This window comes from Anopheles maculipalpis, chromosome X (assembly GCF_943734695.1).
Source record: "Anopheles maculipalpis chromosome X, idAnoMacuDA_375_x, whole genome shotgun sequence".
In the NCBI taxonomy this organism is placed as follows: Eukaryota; Metazoa; Arthropoda; class Insecta; order Diptera; family Culicidae; genus Anopheles; species Anopheles maculipalpis.
Window position 1 is genome coordinate 19194730 of NC_064870.1, and position 19706 is coordinate 19214435.

The following is a 19706-nucleotide window of genomic DNA, read 5'->3' on the forward strand; positions in this document are numbered from 1 at the left end:
TCGAAGCGCACAGTAAAACACTACCATAATGGTAAGTGTGTTTGTTGGTAATACTGATACAAAATGCGGGTCCGGTTTCATGCCGAAGCTCACTGCCATATACCATTATTATAACAAAGGTGTGTTAGTTCTAATAATTGTTTGTTGTTTTTGTTTCTGATCATCACGATCAGAAAAGGCGCGAAGCCTAAGCGACCACTACTATGGCGATGAGACAGTCGATTGTTTCAAATAAGCATATTTAAGAGATTGATCTTTAGAAGCATTTGTTCAGTCGTATTGGAAGGTCGAAAAGTGCCATACATAATCAAAAAATCAATTAACGCGTGTTTGGGATACGTTATAATGTCTCAGGAAATTAAATATCATTTAGAGCCTTTCAATGATGCGGTGAATAGCTCTGGATTACGCCGGGAGTGGAAGGAATGGTTTCGGGCATGCGAAATCATACTCGAGCTGCAACAATTTCCGACGCAGCATGAAAAGCTATTATACATGCTAGCTCGAGGTGGTAGAAGACTGCAAAGAATTTATCATCATTTGGCATCAGTAGTAGGCGAAATTCATCCAGGACCTACCAAAATTCCGTTTGCTCCGGTAGAAGAACCCGAGTTTGATAACGCTGTCAAGCGACTCAACGCGTTTTTTGTGGGAAAATGAAATGAACGAATTGAGCTTGAATTATTTCGTTCAATTCGACAGAAGCCCGAGGAGCCGTTCAATTTTTAGAGGTTAGGGGCTGAACACTCTATTTTTATTCTCTTCTTCCTTCCCTTCCTTCCTTCCTTCCTTCCTTCCAGTTGGCGTCAAGAGTCTTCCTTCCTTCTTGGTTGGTTGCCACGGGTTCTTCCTTCCTTCTAGGTTGGTTGTCACGGGTTCTTCCTTCCTTCTAGTTCCACCGGGAGGTCCTTCGTAAGTCGATGTTGAAGCTGGACTGCCTTGGTGAGGACATGTCGCCGTTTTTATATTTGGCTGGACGTGTCACAAGCCATCCTGATGTCGCTTCCATTTGTTCCCTCTTTTGTTCTGGACTGTGTCTCTTCCGTGGAAGAAACGAAAACAGATCCTTTTGTTCTCGTCTTGGCCGCTACCCTGCAAACATTTTCTGTGTTTCCTTTGTTACTCCCTAGGTGGCGCTTGTTCGTGTCCAGGCTAAGTTTAGGCTAACGCGCTTACCTAGGGTGAACTTTTTATCGCAGCTTACATCCGATCGCCACAAATTTTTACGTGTTACGATTACGAACGCAGGCAGCATGTTGTGAATTCAAAGACCGCGAACCAAAGGAAATACTGCAACAAATTACCGTTGGTGCACGAGATGAAAGAGTGCGGGATAAAGGCTTAGAAGGCACTATGGAGTTAGATTCTCTTATCAACTACGCAATAAACCGCGAAGTGCTTCAAAAACAAAAAGAAAAGACACAACGATTCGGAGCTGAACCAGGAGAAGTGTTGCTCGTGAAGCAAATGGCAGTGCGAATTGAAAGGCGTTTTGTACAACTAGACCAACATTTCCGTGGTGAGGAGCGGAACACTTATTCTAAGTGTAATCGTTGTGGATCATGGAGGCATCAACGGGAATCGAAAGAGTGTGCAGCACGAGGTGCAACGTGCCACAATTGTGGAAAGGTTGGACATTTCTCGAGAAAACTTGCAAGCGCTGTTCATCGTCTAGGATTCTTTGACCCAAAGGATAGAACTGAACTATACGTCGATGCATCGCCTGTAGGTCTTGGGGCTGACTTCTAACACAACGTGACAATAGCGACAAAGCAAGAATAATAAGCTTCGCATCAAAGGCACTCACAAAAACGAAGAAAGTTTACCCTCAAACCCATCGTTAAAAGCGTTAGCCATCGTCTGGGTGGTGGAAAAATTTTATCCATACCTCTTTGGTAAACATTTTACGGTTCTCACGGATCATAAAACCGAAATATCAAGAAGGACGACGTGCATGTTCGCGCGCAGAAGCATAGGCACTCCGACTTCAACCCTACGATTTCTCAGTAGTACACATTCCGGGTACGAGCAATATTTCTGATATTTTATCAAGACTATGCCCTCAATCGGACAAACCGTTTGATGAAACGACAGATCACTATATTTGTGAAATCGGAGAAGGAAATATGGCCATAACGCTAGAAGAAATTAGACAGGAAACCAGACTAGACGAGACGCTGAAACAAGTTTGTCAAGCAATTGAAAGTCAACAGTGGCCGCCAGAATTATACGCCTATCAGGCTTTCTCAAAGGAATTAGGAGCATCCAATAATGTCGTAGTTGGAGAAGACAGAATCATATTGCCCTCAAAGCTGAGACAACGAGCTCTGGATATAGCCCATCGTGGTCACCCAGGAATTGTAGCGATGAAACGGAATCTTCGAGAAAAAGTTTGATGGCCACACATGGACCGAGATATTGAAGATCGCGTTCAAGAGTGTGCCGGATGTGCCCTAGTAAGCCGACAAGGACCACCAGAACCTATGCAACCGAAAGAAATGCCAGCTCGACCGTGGCAGGAGTTGGCTATGGATTTCTTTACAGCCAGAGAAATGCACCACATTTCTGGTGATAGTCGATTCCTTACAGTAACGGAAATTAATTCTACTAGTGCAGCAAAAACTATTAATTGTCTTGAGATTATTTTTAGACATCACACGTACCCGGAGACAATTCTATCGGACAATGGACCACCTTTTGCGAGCGAAGAGTTTTCGGATTATGCCGCAGTTGGAACATACGTCTTGTTCGGACCATTCAGTACTGGCTCCAAATGAATGGACTCGTGGAACGACAGAACCAAGGGATACTACGGACTCTGCGGATTGCCAAGGCGCTAAAACAAGATTGGAGAAAAGCAATAGAAGAGTATGTGTACGCATACAATACAGCACCGCATTCCGTGACTAACAAATCGCCAATGGAACTTTTAACGGGAAGACCGGTAAAAGATCTTTTACCGTCTTTAAGAACAAATCGGTTTTGGAATCGGGATAAGGGAGTAAGCGATAGGGATAGGATAAAGAAAATGCATGAAAAGCTGTACGCGGATAAAAGAAGACATGCAAAGCATTCAGAGTTAGCCGTCGGTGATGATGTAATGATTAGGAACTACGAAGCGGGGAAAATTCAACCAAAATTTTGCTCAGAGAAATTTAAAGTTGTTAAACTAAGCGGAAGCGACGTCATTGTACAAAGCAGAGATGGAGTTGAATATCGGCGTTCGGTAGCACATTTGAAGAAATGGCCTACAGCAGACGATAAAAACTATACTTTTAAAAGATTAGACAAAGATGAGGAAACAATTACGGATACAAAAGAGAGTGTTAGAAAGGAAAGCAAATCGCCACCAGCGAAACGATCAAAAAGATCAATAAGGTTGCCTGTTAAATATCAAACTTAATTCAATAGATACATATATCAGAACTAATCAATTCTTTGGGGCAGGTAAAGGATGTAGGAATGTTTTATGTATGAGAGCAGATGAGAGAGAGAGAGATGGGAGGAAGTTGCGATCGCACCTCCGAACGAAACGGTTTAATAAAAACGGTGAACATTTTGTAAGAACTCTGCAGCTAAGAACGCAAGAAATGTACATTCAGCTATTCTAACCAAGTGAACGCATCAACATTCTAACCAAGTGAACGCCTTAACATCAACATTCAAACACTGACCAGCGCACTCGGCTAACGAGTGACTTAATGGAATATGATATCAGTTCGAAACAACAAGCGAGTCTAGACAGTGGTCAGCAACACAAAACAAGTAACTTCATGCATGCATAGTCCATAGCAAGCAGATAGATCAAACGACAAATGATATCCGGCACAGCATCCGGCAGACTCAGCAATCAATCGCACTGCTCTGATCGATCAGTTCAATAATAGCGACACATTTCTTGCAAGTGCAGCAATCGAGCGCACCGCGACACATTTTGTGCGTACGTAAATATTTTTGTACAAAATACAATAACAATAATAAAAACCACTAAGAAACAATTTTTGGTTACAAAAAACGAGCAAAAGCTATTGTAAGAATTGGTTATAAATAAAGCGGTCTAGGAAACCTTTGACAGAGAGAGAGAGCAGCCTAGAGAGAATGTGCAACAAGCTAAACCTTGTGTTCAATTCTTTCTAGAGGTTTGAGTGTCCTCCTACCCAAGGTAAGTTCTCAAACCTCCAACATGCCTGTAAGGGATATTCCTTGTGAATATCCAACGTTCTCATCTAGAATCTTCAGAATGCCTGGACAGTCAGATAAAAGAAAGACATTGCTCTGCACAGCTAGTAATCACGTTGTTCCGTTCTCGTCGCGATTATAAGTCCGAAATTCTTCTTCCCCATCACATGGTAACAGTGAATGCCATTCTTCTTCTCCACCATAGGACGATGCAGCAAGCAGACACCAACGCGCGTGGCACTCCAACGTGACGTTCCCAAAACAGTCCAAACACATAAATAGGGACCGATCAGGGAAGAAAGCAGAGACAGTTTCTGTTTAGACATCTAGTGAATACGTTCAGTGAATAGTAGAGGCTAAGAGTTAAGCGTACTGGACTTAGTTCCAGTTTAAGTTTAAATAAAGATATGTTGTTATGCCCTAAGGGTATTGAAAAATATGAACTGGCGCCTGAATAGGGACCTCAAAGTGCGCGTAGTGATCATGTTATAATGAAAACACACCGTGTCGCAAGTGCCGTATAGTGATCACGTTAGAGTGTTAATCACACCGTGTCGCGAGAATATTCTTCCCGATCGCAAATCACAGCCGTGTTGATCGGTACCCAAGTAGCCGGTAGCAGCCGATAACTCGTTGCCGTAGGAAACGGACAACTCCAATACACTGAGAAGGAAGGAAGTCACTAAAAATTACTGGAGTCCCGTGCACCAAAATCAGCCCCGTAAGAGGAGAGCGAAGAAAATCATAATAGTGCTGAAGCGAAACAAACAGACGAGTATATAGATCCGCCACTCTTTTTTGTTGGGCAAGACGGCAGAGCAAAATCCGGAATCTTTCGAAAAGATTCTAGGTGTAGTAATAGATCTTCCCGTTTTTTGAGGAGATCTAACAGTTGGATCAGTAACGTAGATGGAATGATTAGGCTATACCAGACCTCACCCATCGACAATGAGGAAAATCAGAAAAAAATTCACATAAAATGCAAATTTGCGAGAAGGAAAATTCGAGAAGAAACTAACGATGCGTTAGTTGCATCGAATGTGAGCATTAACTGGTATATGATATGACGAACGCTTATCACATAGTATGGTGAAAAATCTGAATCTGAAAAGAAATCTGGAGACACTCGATTTCCCATAAATAAGTGCCTACCAACAGGGCCGATCATTAGAAACATACTACGATGAGGTGAACAGACTACTTTCACTTATAGAAAATCACATAAAAACCGATGAAAGATTCTCACATCCAGAAACTTCTAGAGCTCTTGAAGAGACTAACAACAAGAAAGTAATAGATGCTTTCATAAAATGTTTAGATGGAGACGTATATAGGTTCATAAGAAATTACGAATTTATATCATTGGCAGCAGCGTAAGCTATTGTATATCTTTCCAAAACGTCGAATGTAGAAAAATGTTAAGAAGACCACGTGTTAACATACCACCTGCAGCCCCCAGAAATCTTATCCCTCTGCCACCACCATTACTAAAAAGGGAACTATCAGAATCATATGAATCAACCGAGACCACCGCAACCACAACCATACAGGAATTTTAATATAGTTCGACCAGTGAATCACCAACAACGACCTAATCAATTCCATAATAAGAATATGCACTCCCACACTTTCCCACAATATAACGCTTTCCCACGCTAACTACCACCAGAACCAATTGAGGCTGACCGAGCCATAAGATCAAGACAAGTGAATTATGGAAACAGGCCGAGTTTTTCAGGAAACAATAGACCCCCAAAAATACCAAGAGTTAATAACTTACAAACACACAACAGCCCTATATCCACGAAGAATCAAGATCATTAGGTACCTACTTCCACAAAGTAGAAAGACAAACCGATGGTAATTTTAATGCCAAAGAAAAAGCAGACCAGCGTCTCGTTTTTAGACCAACGTCTAAGTTACCATATTTCATAAATTATGGTATCAGAGAACAACCGATAAAAATTTTGGTTGACACTAGGTCGAATAAGATGTTATTCATACAAAATACAAATTTATTCATACATACAAAAATTTCACAAAAATATTTTTTATTCATACAAATTTATTCATACATACAAAAATTTCACAAAAATTTTTTTATTCATACAAATGTATTCATACATACAAAAATTTCGCAGAATGTCGAAAACCCATTCTACATACACTTCATAGGAGGAGATGTTAAAATAGAGAAATACTCCCAAGCACGATTATTCAAACCATACTCCGACGTCATGCACCTTTTTTCATCTCGAATGTTTAAAAACATTTGATGCTATCATAGGATATGACTCGCTGAGATATATAAAAGCAGTAGTAGACCCAGTCCAACAAATACTAGTTATAGATGAAACACACAAAATTCCTTTATTGGAATATCGATTGCAAGAAGTAAATAACTTCAACAATCTGCGACGAACATCTAAAAGAAGAAGAGAGGCGAAAGCTAAATGAAGTTTTAGCTCAATTCTAAGATTTTTTTCAACCACCCGATTAAAAAAAACTACACTATACCTCACAAGTAACGGCTACAATCAGAACAAAAGATGACACACAAGTTTACAGTAAAACTTAACCTTACCCCCAAGCATTAAAAGGAGAAGTTAACAAACAAATTTCAAAACTTCTCAGTAATGGAATTATCAGACCGTCAAAATGTCCATATAACGCCCAAGTATGTATTGTTCATAAACAAATGGATGCAATCAACGAGAAAAAACACATATTAGTCGTAGACTAGCGAAAGCTGAATTCAAAAACAATCAGTGATTGATATCCTATTCCAGACCTTTCAACAATTCTAGCAAACCTTAGTTCAAACAAATTTTTCACAACTAGATAGCATCAAGTTTGCTCCATGTCCGAAAAAGAGCCGACGGCTTTCTCGATAAACAATGGTAAATACGAATTCGTTCGCATGTCATTTGGTCTTAAAAATGCACCTTAAATTTTTCAACGCGTGATGGACGATACATAACGAGAACACTTTGGAAAAATCTGTCATGTGTATATTGACGACATTATTATTTTTTTACTAACACTAAGTGCAGCCAATTTCAAAATTTTACCAGATAAATATAAATTTCTAAAACATTCTGTACAATTCCTTGGATTTATTGTATCGAAAGATGGACTCAATCCAAACAAAAAAAAAGAAAGGCTGAGAAAAGGGCGATTAAAAAATTCCCTGAACCAACCAATCTCAAACAGCTAAAATCATTCTTGGGCATCTCAGGTTATCACCGACGGTTTATTAAGAATCATACACAATTAGCAAAACCCATGACGAGATTGTTAAGAGGGCAGAATGGCCATCGCCAAATCCCTAAAAATCAAATTTATCTATTAAATTTGATCTAGATGCAAAGACTGCATTCGAAACATTAAAAAAATGCATATTATCATCTCAAGATATATTGGCATCTCAAGATATAATGGCTTTTCCAGATTTTCAGAAGTCATTCTTGTTAACAACAGACGCATCGGATAAAGCAATCGGCGCAGTACTGTCACAACAGTTCCACGACGGAGATCGTCCTATAACTTTTAACTATCGAACACTTTCCAAAACCGAAGAGAATTATGCTACAAACGAGAAGGAAATGCTAACCATTGTGTGGGCTCTCCAGTCTCTAAGAAATTTTATATACGGAGCAAGTCTAGTAATATTAATAGACCATCAACCCCTAACATACGCAATGTCCCCAAAAAGAAAAAAAACGCAAAATAAAACGATGGAAAGCTTTCATAGAAAAACATAATTACGAGTTACGCAACAAACCTGGAAAAACTAAAGTTGTAGCAGATGCGCTATCAAGAATCCAAATTAACTCAAGTGCAATTAGAAGATTTAACACGAACGAAAAAAGATCATTAGAAGAAAATAAAAATATTCACAATTTCGCATACAGAAATTCAAAAGAGAACTCGTTACAATTTGTTTAAAAAAAATGTTCCTGCGATGAGAAAAACGATGGAGTCGTACAAATTAGAAAAATATGAGAGAAAACCTCACGGATTCATACCAGTGGAAACACCCATTACTAAATATCCAGCAGAGATCGTACATATAGATATCTTTGCCTACGATGCAAATCATTTGTTTATTTCATCAATCGATAAGTTTTCGAAGTATCTGAAGTTAAAGCCTATTAAATCAAAATCCATATCAGCTGTTAAAGAGGTTCGTTTACAATTGTTATGTGATTGGAGTTCGTCAAGACAAATCATATTCGACATCGAATGTACGTTTGTCTAATGTTATAGAACAATCAGTGTTTAACCTAGGAGTAACAATTTTTAAGTCACCAGTGAATAGGTCCGAAACCAATGGACAAGTTGAGATATGCCATTCGACAATAAGAGAAATAGCTAGATGCTTGAGATCATTGAATCCAGATATGAGCTTAACTACTCTAATACAGCAAGCTGTGTACAAATATAATAATTCGATACACTCCTTCACAAAGGAAACTCCCAAGAAGATATATATCGGTGAAATGTCAGAAGAAACGTCTTTCAGAGATAGGACAATATTGAGAGAGCTGGATAAGAAAATTATAAAACTATTCGAAGAGAAAAATGGAAAGATAAAATAAGGAAAATACGATGATTACGAACCTAATCAATATGTGTACGAAAAAAGGAAAACAAATAATAAACGCGAAAGCTCCTATCGTACAATCCTTGTTAAAGAAAGTCATTCAACCAATCATGAGGAGAATAGCAATACGGCCTGGCCGTCCTTTATGAATAAAAAAAATCGTGAGGCTAGCCAATCTTGACATTTTACAGACTCATATAAAAGCTCTCGAAGGAGCTATATTAGCAGCAAAACATGGCATATCCCATAACGAATTGCTTTCGCTTGAATCAACGCTACATCGAAGTTTCGGAAGAATAATAGAATCCCCAACTCAACAGCACTGCACAAGCTACTGCACAAGTAACTACGAATGCAACGCATCTTATCTTTATACTCAGGTTTCCACAATTCTCTCATCAATCCTATGAATGCAGCTACATTGATTCCATTATAAACCGTGATAGAAGAATACTGTTAAAGACCAATCATTTTATTCGGAATCAAACGCATACCTGCGAAATAGTCAAACCCTGTGTAGAACAAAGTTTTACTCATGTGAAAGCGAAATACTGAGAGAACCTTCGCTCTGTGTATTATTAAAGTAGTAAAGTTCAAGGAGATGGATTCAAGGAGATTGATTCAAGCAGATTGATTAAACGCACAAATGAAGGAAATATACTGATCAATGATTCCACAGCCGAAATGTCATCCAACGGCAGTGAACATCTAACATCGAATCCTAAATGGTTCCTACCTGATACAATTCTAACAATGCAGCCTGTACCGTACCAACAATCTACTAACAAAATAATGTTCCTGGAAGAAAAACCGTACGGTGTTTAAAATAATGGAGAGGACACGAAGAATTCCTTCTCTCTCATTCCCTAAATTTGTTCGCTTAATTTTCACCGTTCAGCAATAGGGCCTGGCCGTCCTTTATGATATTTTTTTTTTACCGTGCACTTTTTCCAGCATGCCATCCACGGCCGCTTCATCCTGCGTGCTGGCAGAGGGGGGATTGTCCTCAAATCAATCCGATCTCATGGTGCAGCTCTTTGCGAGCTCCGGTGACAATACATCCACCTTGTTGTACGTTTGTTCAATCAGTCGCTTCCTGTTCACAGTACAGCTTCCTCGACCGGTTGTTGGGCTTGCTTCGACAACTTAGCATCACCGGTACGTTGTTTCGTCACGTCAAGCGTAGGCACATTGGTGAGGTCCGAACTAATGGTTGGTGATTGTTTGGTACGCTTTTGCCTTGAACTTGAATGTGTACGATTGCGTAGGATTCGCTTGGGGGTACGGCCCGCGATGAGATTCAGCCGGTACACCGGCTCGGCTAACGGTGAGACTAGAAAGCTGCTGTAACGAAAAACAGTCCAAACACAAAATCTATTTTTACCACAATTTTTACACAGGAAGGTTTGTGGTAGTTTTGTGCGTACCGAGTAGCTAACTAGACTGGAGTGGAATAAAATCTAGAGAATGATTTAAATGAACTCATCATAAAGAATTATCACCTTTTTTGGGGAACGAGTTGTTACAGCTGTTATGAGAGGCGTATCGAAGTTATGAGAGGTAATACCGACGAGACCACCTTAATTCCTCTTTCCGTATAAGTTAAGTCAATAAACGACTAGGTCATTAAAATCAAATTTACATGGTTTTTGATCCATATAATGGAACTTTCGAATCACATGTTACATTAAATTGAGGGAAAATTGCGATTATAAGGTGGAATCTCTTCTGAGGGTTTCGTTCTCTTCTGTGCTTGTTTACATCAGCACACCTTAATAGCGATTAGAACGGAAGTAACACAAACATAATAGCAGAAGTTATTCTAATTACTGATTGGTTTAACCATTTAACCATTTAACTGATTGCAAATTTTCGTTACATTTTTTACCAAGTTCCATAATGGGCTTGCAGTACTGAAATATTCATTTGAAATATTCCCCAAAGAGATAGAGTTGTTAAAAAAATCAAATTCCAATAGGGAGTGAGTAAGAATTAATTAACTCTTTATGTTGCTATTCGCATCAATAGTTTGTGGTGGACGCTTAAACTTACCTCTGGTCAGGCGGTTTTCCTTCGTTCTTCTGCCGCTTGCGGTACTGCTTCACGCTTTCGAGCATTTTGTGTACGTCCGCGTCCTCATCCGATGAGGATGCAAAATATCGCTGCCGTCCAGCGTGTTTTACTCGCGCTTTAAGGCACATTTGGTTTGTGGTAATTTGTCTGTCTTTTCGACCGTCTTATTCTTCCTCTTCTTAGCCCGACTCACCTTACTGGTGGTGGTCTTGGTTGAGGATTTGGCCGGCTTGATGACCGCCTTCTGGACTTTGACTTCCTGTTTCTTTTGTTCAGCTATTTCGCGGACCTTGAGCTTAGCTTGATAATTTAACTCTCGTATGTGGTTACCGAAATCAGCCTTGCTAACTCCCCGCATGAGGGTCCATTTAGCCATCGCTTTAGCGACATTTTTCTTTGTGCAGCCTGCTTCTGGAGACCGTTTCTACCGCATCTTCGATGAACTTCGGTGGCGATTTGGTCTCTGGCTCCTCCGATGCTGTGATGATTTCCTCTGGCTCGGGTTGATTTTCCTTTCGCTCTGGTTGACTTTCCTCTTGCTCTGCCAGCAACGATTGCGGTGGGGTAAAATCGATATCCATTCATTCATTTCCAGCTGGAATCAATCACTTCCAGCATCGGGAGGTTGGGAAGTCGGAGCAGTGGGTTCCGGATTTAAGTGTGCTGGCTCTGGAGCGGGATCATTCGCATCCGTCGGTTGCGCAACGTATGCTGTTGCTCCGATCGTTCCACCGTTTGCGATTTAAATTCAACCGGTTTCTCATGCTTATTTAAAGCAATATAGGTAATAGTTGTATTAGTTTGTTCAACGTCAGCAAGTTGTTGCTGCTGCCCGTTACTTTCCATCGAGATGAAAATGGTGTGAAGTTGCGGCTGTCCATCCCTTCCCAGGTACATCAGCGCTGGTGTTCCGGTGGTGTTTTGTTCGTTCGCGTTGTTGGTATCTGGTTCCGGTGAGGGAGTATGCAGCATAACTGGCTGAATAAATATACTGAGGTCAAAACTTTGCTCATTCAAATTAATGGTGCTGCCCGTTGAGATTGGTTCCGTTGCTGGATCATACACGAAATTGACGTCCGTGCCCGTGGCTGGCTTAACACCATCGCCAGCTTCGGTAGGTGGGGCCGCACTCTAAATGCAAAAATATTCCGGGATAAATTTTATCTTAGACCAGCTGGTTGCTCCGAACGGTATCGGCACTTCCTTGTGGAACAACTAAATTGTTCGGCGCACTGTGGAAAAAAAACGGGAGACGGAATTGTAAAGACAAGGTTGGTAGAACATTTCGGAGGCTATAGCTAGAGGAACCATTTTACACTTGTGTCGAGCAGCTCAGTATGTTCCCACATCGTATCGTGCAGGCGACGGTAAGGAATGATCGACTGGGCCTGGGGTTTGATATTCGTTAGCCAGCACGGGACAGGTTTATTCGCCATTCGAGCAGATAGTCTGCAAATGGGAGCAAAAACTTGAATCTCATATATTCTGGCCAGACGGGGAAGCCGGAAAAACCCGGGGGCGCTACTACTTACTGTACACCATAATCGCTAGATGTTGAGCGAATGCTTCCTGGGCCGAATCCATTGTTGCTTTTTTCTCATTTACATCCGGCGAACAATTATCCGTATATTCCAGTTACCGGTCTGTTGAAACGAAATGCGTGCAAGCGTTTAGAACCACGTAAAATACACACACACACACACACACACACACGCCGCTGTTCAGTTTCCTGCGGTTTGAAAAACGATCTTTCCAATGTTTTAGAAACACGATTGAAATGATTAGTGGTTAGTGTATGATTACACTGCACCAACACATAGCCACCGTTGAAGATATTGTTCGCTAAAGTGCTGTTTATTGAATATTGAAAGAATTATTTAAATTTATTTCTAGTGCATGTTCAACCAGTGCATGTTCAACCAATCAATGCGCTTGTCGTTGCGCTTTGGTGCAGGCAGCCATTTTCTATGCAAGCAGCCTTAGTTTTCTATGTTCCCAGTTTGTTCTCGTCCATCCGAGAACAAAAGCGGTTTCTTCAGGTTTCACCGTGCCGATGGTCGCAATTATAGACACAGAAACTACAAAAAACAAACAAATGCAGAAGCATATTCGTTTCCTCTGCGCTTCGGTTGCGATTGAGACGGATAAAAGGGCAAAGGATGAAATCAAAACCCAACCCCAGCGGTAGGCACACCTGGGGGACAGAAACGGATGGTTGACCGAGAAAACTGAAACGCAGCCGCGAAAGCGAAATCTTCATACTTACGTATGAAGATTTCTCGGCGCATTTGTGAGTGTTTTTGAATGCATTCGGCTTATAATAATCATCCGGACATTGGTTGATATCCAGCTGGAGCATGTTCATTGAAACTGCAACGATTCCCCTACGACGTGCAGATGAAAGACAGAAAACGAACCAGCTTAGTTAGTGGCACAGTTTAAAGCAATAAAAAAGGGGGTAAAACTGCATTTCCGCCTTAACAGACACGCTGCCTACAGTGAGCAAAATATAAAAAAAAAACACTTACTTGAATTCCTGCTTCGCCTTCAGACTGTCGCAGCCGAAGAATGGTACCGCGTACGTTATGAGCCACTTCTTCACGTATCCCTTGCAGTCGTACTCGGACGTCGTCCAATAGCCATGATCCATTGTGGCCGTGTGGTAAAAGTTCGGGTAATGGTTGTACCGTTGTGCTTACACGTCCGTCTCATTGTGGCGCAACCGTATCTTAAAGTTGTACTTGTCGAGCGAATCGAAATTCGTGGCTCACCGCTGTTTCAGCGGTGGGCCACGATCGATAAACAGTTCAGAAAGAACGGTTTATCGATGTACTCTTCGCCCGTTTTGTTGTACCGGGCCAAATCTTCCATTTTGAATTTGCGCGTGTTCAGCTCGCGCTTGTACGCGTACGGTCCGAACAGGGTAAGGTTGGGGAATTTGCGCCGATCCCACAGCATAGCGGCCGACCAGATGCGTGTATTACCCAGAACTAGCGCCAACATTTCACCCATCATTTGATCTTCAGTCAACGGTTTGTCGGCAAACCGCTTGCCCGAGTAGAAGTTTACACGGATCCACTATCTGCAGGAAGGCACTGATAAAGTTCGCCAAACGGATTGCATTTATAGCTTCATTTTCGAACTGCTTTTGTGTTTCGTAGGCGAACTCGCCCTTTAGCATCAGATCTTGCGGGTGGTAGTTTTTGCACGAGCATGCATTTACGCCCAAAATAACCTTCAGGACCTCGTATATGTTTAGCTTGTGAGAGGGAAGCGAGCTCGGACCGGTCGTATACTCGTAATACCGGTTGAGATACTGTTCGCGCACGTATGTAGGTGCCCGGAAACATTTGATCGGCACCTTTTGAACCCCTGCAATTGAATGTGAACGGAAGTAACGTAAGTAAGGGCCCTGCATGAAGACAGTGCAAATGAAGAACTAAATCGTACTTACATCCAACTTTCACACAACCAAACCCATTGTAAATTTGCTCGTCAGATGCACGCTCCAGTATCTCCCCCTGGTAGGGCCTTCTTCCAACACCCGGTAAGCGATAACCCGGCTTACATCGACACTGATAGTCACTGCGCCGGAATCCCCACCCATCGATCGGTTCGCATTCAGTCGTTTCATTCTTGTAGCGTGCCGTGTCCGCGAATATGTTTGGACTCTTGTTACCTTCACCCTTCGGACATTGGTTTATATCGTTTCGTTCGAATCCATTTCCAACACCGAAACGGCCGTGTACCTATGAAATGGTGAAAAGAATATTGGACACAGAAACTTTCAACGCATTTTCCTCTTTTACATGCACAGCCTACTGTTTACAATCAACTAAGGATCCCCAGTTTGGAACTCTTGAGTGGAAATTTTCTGCAGATGAATTGGATCGTTAAAATTATCCTCCCGGTAGGTACGGCAAAATAGATGACGGAAGCGTTAATGTGCCTGTTGGCGGATACGTCCGCGACGGTCGACAAGAAGTAGTACATCATGCCGGGATCGTATCATTGATGACTGGCCGAATGAAACGACTCTGCAAGATGTATCTCCAGCAGAACGCACGACTCAGAGCCATGTTGTGCAGGTGCAGCAGGGCCGTTCGGTTGGGGATTAATGTTTACATCCTTGATGTTCGGTAGATGGTAAACGCTTTCCTCAGGCAAGGTTAAATCCCTCGGCAGTAGAATGGGACAGTTGTCGACGTTCACCTTATCGAAGCGTGCCTTTATTTCATCGAACGCGTCCTTTGGTTACCATTCGTACTGGGCCAACATGCCCATCAGCGTAACCACAGCGAAAAGCCCATAGCTGCGCCACAATAAACCCATTCGCAAGCGGAAGTTTTACTGCTACCCGCCCGTATCCCGGAATCAGTTTTTTTTCCTTGTTCTATTTCCTAATAAGCTATAAGACACGTTTGGCAATATAAAACAAAGCAAGTTTAAATACCGATTAACGTTGATGGCAAACAACTCATTTCACCTGACACACACATTCAGTCATGGCAGACAGGCAGCGTAGGAGATTGGCTCACTCAGGGCAGATTGACGTTTTCACACACGAAGAAGAAGAAGGTTGACTTTGACGTTTTAGATCCAGCGTTGAGCCGCAACAACGCGATGTTTTGGTGGTGCATTGTGTTTTTTCCCCTTTTGCTCTCGCGTATCATCTTTCTCTTTCCACCAAGCCCCGCGAACAAGTACATGAAAGTTTGGTAAAATTGTCAGGTGCCAGCTGCTGAAGCTGGATTCGTTGGAAACTCGCCGTTCCCAGGCCCAATCAACCTTTATTGCCGCTCTCCTTTTCGGTCATACCGATGCTCCTGCTTGGTTATCATGTGTTCCATTTTACATCCCTTCCCGTGTCCTTCGTAATCGTCCCCCTCTTGCGATCCCAAGTCGTCGTACCTCAGCAGGGCGCAAATACCCCTTCGTGTGTGCTATTCGTCAAATCAATTCCGTGGCCCATATGTTCGACTTTCACCTAAGTTTTTCTACCTTCCGGTCCCGTCTTAAACATTCTTCCCAGCTTTCTTCCTCCCTTATATCCTAACTCCCTGGCGCTTAGCAAAGTTAGGTTTGGTTTTAGCGAATAAGTGAATTCTGTAAACCCGCGAGGCAACAGGACTAACAATAATAATAATAATAGTAATAATAATTATAATTATAATAATAATAATAATAATAATAATAATAATAATAATAATAATAATAATAATAATAATAATAATAATAATAATAATAATAATAATAACAAGAATAATAATAATAATAATAATAATAATAATAATAATAATAATAATAATAATAATAACAACAATAATAATAATAATAATAATAATAATAATAATAATAATAATAATAATAATAATAATAATAACAATATTAATAATAATAATAATAATAATAATAATAATAATAATAATAATAATAATAATAATAATTATAAAAATAATAATTATATTAATAATAATAATAATAATAATAATAATAATAATATAAACAAACTCTCCAAAAATAGATTTACTTCCATTTGTTTGCAACTCGGTATGGTTCATTGTATATCACAAATTCGATTTCATAGACATTCTTCTGGATTCTACTGGCGTCGGAACTGAATCGAAACAAAATATCGCCATATATACCGTCTAAGATAATCGTTAGCTAAATACTATCCAGCTAAAGATAATCGTTCACAAAGCAGCAAAGAAATAGGCAAAATGGTTTATATTTAGGGCTTATTCTGAGTGTATCCAAATTCTAGCATATGTTAAAGCTTTGGGTTTCTTTATTTATGTTCTAGAACCACCCTTAAACTACCGAGCGTTCAGCTTTGTGTGTAAAGTGCATGCATCCATGTGTGTGTAGACTGCATGTGTGACATGCTGTGTGTAGACTGTAATCTCACAGCCGCCTTCCCATAGACAGCATTGTGCCATCAATTCGATGCACGCGTTCAATTCAAATCAAACGAACAATCCGCGTGTTATGTCGACTGCAACCGCATGTCGACTCCACTTATTTGTTTATTCATTAGGTGCGAGAAAACGGGTCAAAGCACTTCGCGAAACCGAATTGGCGCAGCAAATGCATGACTAGCGCGTTTCTTCTATTGTGGCGTTAAATACGACAAAAATGAACATAAATAATTGGTTTTCGAGACGAACGTTCGGGCCCACGAGATGATAAAATTTGAGTTATAAACATTAGATCATTCAGTGCCAAGATCGTCTCCGACTCAGCGAAAAAACAAATTTAGAAAATAACTAAATAAGAAATGGATGTCGTGGTAAAGCTAATACTTTCACTGAATAAAAATTTGAGTAGCAAATATGATTGAAATTTAATATGTTTCGCTTCTTCTGTGCTTTAAACGCCTATTCAAAACAAAACGAATATATCAAGTGGTTGTAACGTTTATACCAGCAGGGTGGATTCTCACGTTAGAATTGATTTGGCGTTTTTTTTTAATTTAAAATCAACGGAATATTCTTCAAATAAGAAAATTAACCTGAGTCAAACTTTGATTTGATATGACTAACAAAACGAGAAAGAAACTTTTATTCGTTGCGGTTTTTCCGAAGCAAAGCATTGTCTTTTTCATAACGTAGCAGTCAAAAATGCGTTTGAAAAATTTCCACATTCTACCAGTTGAAATGCCAGGCAAGAACTCAAACCAGGAGGTAGCACTTGCCACATTTTTCTGGATGAATAAAAAAAAAACAAATTGATCCAAGCCAGAAAATCGGCGATAACTTCGCGGTGGGTGGTCCGATCCTAACGTTTCCACGAAAAATGGTGTTTCTACGATAACTTTCCTGATCTTGATCGATGGAGAACTCTTTTCCAACGTAGACGTTCCTATTGCCGGAAAACTATATCATTCCGCCCTCGGTCTCATAGTCAACGAAGTCGGACTGCAAGATAACCCATCAATTAAGCATCTTCAGAACATGACGCTATAACATCGAGAGATGTTACGCATCGCATTAGGCATCAGCCAAGTCAATAATTCCCTCACATGGAAGATGAATCTATTTGGACAACTATTATTTTGATATCAAGCGCAACACTTTTTTTATCTCTTCATCAGAATTAGAAGAAGAAAAATCCAGCTAAACATTTCGATGTCAGACGTGCAACGACGAGCCGACACCCATGCAGAAACCTTCGTCAGCAGACCCATATCGTTCCATGCTATCAACAGACTTTGAGGGCAAAGTCACTTAAGAGAGGAGGAGTTAGAACACAACGTTATCCAGACAAAGAACGCAAAACCATTTAGAAGACATTAACAACTTGCAAATGCGCATTGACCAAGGGTAGACGAAAGACGGCACTGGCCACGTACAGACTTACCAGAACCTGCAGCACCGTGAGAACTGCATCGCGCACCGGACTGTGGCATATCTTCTAAACATCCCACTAGCGTATACATTATCTCGCATACAACAAACGTTACAAAGCATTATACGTTGAGCAGAAATTCACCAATTTAACAAATAACCTACATTAGTTAATGTAGGAATGTAGCATGTATGAGAGCAGAAGGAGGAATTGAATCACCCCGTGTCTTGAGTTGTGTTCTTGTAGATGGCAGATGGTGTGTGGAGGAAGTGTGTATTGGTAATGAGAGAGCATGCGGGTCCGGTCCATAGCCGAAGCACACACTCAAACAACGTTACAAGAGTGAGAGTTGTGTGGGTTTGACCAGAAGGACAAACTTTAATACTAAAAGAGACGGCGACCGGGAAAATTTCGAAGCGCACAGTAAAACACTACCATAATGGTAAGTGTGTTTGTTGGTAATACTGATACAAAATGCGGGTCCGGTTTCATGCCGAAGCTCACTGCCATATGCCATTATTATAACAAAGGTGTGTTAGTTCTAATAATTGTTTGTTGTTTTTGTTTCTGATCATTACGATCATAAAAGGCGCGAAGCCTAAGCGACCACTACTATGGCGATGAGACAGTCGATTGTTCCATATAAGCATATTTAAGAGATTGATCTTTAGAAGCATTTGTCCAGTCGTATTGGAAGGTCGAAAAGTGCCATACATAATCAAAAAATCAATTAACGCGTGTTTGGGATACGTTATAATGTCTCAAGAAAGTAAATATCATTTAGAGCCATTCAATGATGCGGTGAATAGCTCTGGATTACGCCGGGAGTGGGAGGAATGGTTTCGGGCATGCGAAATCATACTCGAGCTGCAACAATTTTCGACGCAGCATGAAAAGCTATTATACATGCTAGCTCGAGGTGGTAGAAGACTGCAGAGAATTTATCATCATTTGGCATCAGTAGAAGGCGAAATTCATTCAGGACCTACCAAAATTCCGTTTGCTCCGGTAGAAGAACCCGAGTTTGATAACGCTGTCAAGCGACTCAACGCGTTTTTTGTGGGAAAACGAAATGAACGAATTGAGCTTGAATTATTTCGTTCAATTCGACAGAAGCCCGAGGAGCCGTTCAATTTTTAGAGGTTAGGGGCTGAACACTCTATTTTTATTCTCTTCTTCCTTCCCTTCCTTCCTTCCTTCCTTCCTTCCAGTTGGCGTCAAGAGTCTTCCTTCCTTCTTGGTTGGTTGCCACGGGTTCTTCCTTCCTTCTAGGTTGGTTGTCACGGGTTCTTCCTTCCTTCTAGTTCCACCGGGAGGTCCTTCGTAAGTCGATGTTGAAGCTAGACTGCCTTGGTGAGGACATGTCGCCGTTTTTATATTTGGCTGGACGTGTCACAAGCCATCCTGATGTCGCTTCCATTTGTTCCCTCTTTTGTTCTGGACCTTGTTCGTGTCCAGGCTAAGTTTAGGCTAACGCGCTTACCTAGGGTGAACTTTT

At 40.9% G+C, this 19706-nt stretch overlaps 2 pseudogenes; both read right to left on the reverse strand.

The window, feature by feature from the left end:
* Positions 1-15190, reverse strand: part of LOC126555953 (uncharacterized) — a 58236-nt pseudogene extending 43046 nt beyond the window's left edge.
* LOC126564380 (uncharacterized) overlaps positions 1-19706 on the reverse strand; it is a 590020-nt pseudogene that overhangs the window by 537782 nt on the left and 32532 nt on the right.